The sequence below is a fragment of the Lemur catta genome, chromosome 2 (assembly GCF_020740605.2).
Source record: "Lemur catta isolate mLemCat1 chromosome 2, mLemCat1.pri, whole genome shotgun sequence".
Classification (NCBI taxonomy): domain Eukaryota; kingdom Metazoa; phylum Chordata; class Mammalia; order Primates; family Lemuridae; genus Lemur; species Lemur catta.
Window position 1 is genome coordinate 109,575,227 of NC_059129.1, and position 2,714 is coordinate 109,577,940.

Below are 2,714 nucleotides of genomic sequence, written 5' to 3' on the forward strand. Positions count from 1 at the left end.
CACATAGATGAACCTTGAAGATATAAGTGAAATAATCCAGTCACAAAAAGACAAATGCTGTAGAATCTCACTTATATGAGGTTCCTGTGGCACTCAAAGCCATAGAGACAGAAGGTACAATGGTGGTTTCCAGGGGATGGGGGAGGACGGACTGGGAGTTAGTGTTCAATGGGCACAGAGTTTCAGTTAAGGAAGATGACAATGTTCTGGAAATGGATGGTGTTGATGGTTGCACAACAATGTGAATGTACTTAATGTTACAGAATTATACACTTAAAAATGGCTAAAATGGTAAATTTTATGCAGTGTATATTTTGCCAGCATAAAAAAGAATTTTAAAAAGTATTGAATTTCTAGGGACATGAGTAAACTGATTCTGTAGAATATAGAACTTGTATTCTAACTTATATTACCACATGGTAATGAACTGGCACTAAGCGTTTTGGGTTTCCCCAGTCCCGAAAGAGTAGATGCCTTACTCGTTGATGAACAGATTGTCATGTTCTAGTCACTATGCAAATTGTTTTGGCCGTGTCAGGGATGCAGCAATTTAATGTACTACAAAATAACTTGTAACTGAGTCAGCTGCAGGGAAGGAGGCAAATAAGGGTAATTTGGAAGTTCTAGAGAAAAAATTTTAAAAAATCATTTTCATGACGTTTTGGTAGTTTTAGAACATAGCAAAATAACAAGGCCATGTACTGGATATGTATGCTGCATATTTATCATTTTAACTGTTAAAAATTGTATAATCCCTGAATTTTGTCTATTCTAGAAAGAAAGCAGGTGGAGACCTCCTATGTCCATGAAGTGGTTTACTACGTAGAGTTTCTAACTGGTCATATTTCAAATTGAACATGTTTTGTATAATGACTTCCATCCAGGTTATGTTTAAATCATTTTAAAAACTCAAGATAATATTTTTAGTTTTCTGGCCATTGAAAGCTTAATGGGTTTTAGAGTAAAGCAGTCTCCATTTTCCTTTTCCTCTTTGTAGTTTAATTGGTTTCCACTCTGACACTGTGATTCAGATCATTGGCAGCTGTTACTTATTACACCCTGAAGAGTGGCCCACAGGACAGGCATCACTCTAAAGAGAAGCTGATCTTATTCTTTTAGAAAATTGACTGCAGTCCTTTCTTTATGACTTGAGATAGTCACACTATTTTTTTTTAAAGAAAATGTGTGGAAAAGGTAGAAACTGAATTGAGAAAGATATTTAAAGTATCAAAAAAGATTTTAAAAGCCTAGACACAGAATCCAGGGCATCTATGGAATACTTGTTTGTGTGGGATAAAGGATGACTTCTGCAAAGAAAAGCAAAAAATTATTAACTGCCATAAAAGGCCATTTATAATACATTTTTCCTTATGCTAAATGCTCAGTTGAGCTGTTTGAAAAGGGAGAGGGGGAAGTTCTATTCCTTGTCTCTCATGGCGGGGGGAGCATAGGTGACCGCCAGCCCTCGCTGCTGCTCCTCTGGGTCCACCTGCCCCAGGTTGCTGTGGCCAGTGTCTGAGCATGGCAGGGCACTAGGCCAGCCTAGTCCTGTAGCATGGGCACTACTCTCGTGGGCAACATCCCTGACCACTCATTATCAGCTTATTTGACTCAATATTTTTTTTTGTTGTGTTAGTTTTTATTTAATAAGCATACACTTAACTCTGCAATCCAGCTAGATGTGGAGAGGAATAAGGAAAATATGGAACCCAAAGAACTGCAGCAAGAGCACAAAGATTATAAGATACTGAGAGCAAATGGGGTGGAGGGGTGCCGTCCTGAGCTACAGAAGGAATGGTCGGGTGGTTAAGATAAACCAGAAGTCAAATTTATTAGAGTTGTTCACAGTTGGCAATGGTGGTCTTTTTGCTAGTCTTGCTATTCCTGGACCCAATGTGCTCCATGGCTTCCACAATGTTCGTGCCTTCTTTCACTTGCCAAAGCGCACACCCTTGCTAACCAACCACTCAGTCTTGGCAGTGCAGATCAAAAACTGGGAACCATTTGTGTTGGGTCCAGCATTTATTCATACCATGGACAAGATACCAGGACCCAGATGTTTTCAGGGTGAAGTTCTCATCATCAAATTTCTCCCCGTAGATGGACTTGCTGCCAGTGCATTTATGGCGTGTGAAGTCACCACCCTGGCACATAAACCCTGAAGTCATTGTGTGGGTAGCTCTGGGCTGCAGCAGCTACAAAGCCAACACTTTCCTCTTACATGCTCTCACTGTATTCTTTGAAATATTAGAACTGTGACCAACAAACTCTCTCACATGTTCAACCTCCCCCTGAATTCCTCCAAATCTCTCTGGATTCTCAACATCCTTCTTCTTCACTGCTTTAAATGCAACCTGTCTCTGTGCTGAGGCCACGGGTCTCCTGCAGCCTTCTCAAGTCCCCGTTATGCCCGGGTGCCCCAGTGTGGAGTAAGCATCCTCCTTGCTTCCCAGCGACACGTACAAAACCATTTGCCTTCCTTTCTTTCCACCCCCCACAATCACTCTCCTTTGAAGCTCGTGCCATGTAACTGCAGTTCTAGTTCTCCCTTATCCATGCTTTCACTTTCTGTAGTTGCAGTTACCCGCAGTCAACTGCCATGAGAAAATAGGTGAGTACAGTACAATAAGGTATTTTGTGAGAGAGACCACACTCACCTAACTTTTATTACAGTATGTTATTAAGGTCATTCTATTTTATTGTTAGTTATTGTT

General features: G+C 40.6%; 1 pseudogene; it reads right to left on the reverse strand.

Moving 5' to 3' along the window:
• Nucleotides 1-1,832: 1,832 nt before the first annotated feature.
• LOC123633215 lies at nucleotides 1,833-2,153 on the reverse strand (annotated as a pseudogene).
• Between the last annotated feature and the right edge of the window lie 561 nt (nucleotides 2,154-2,714).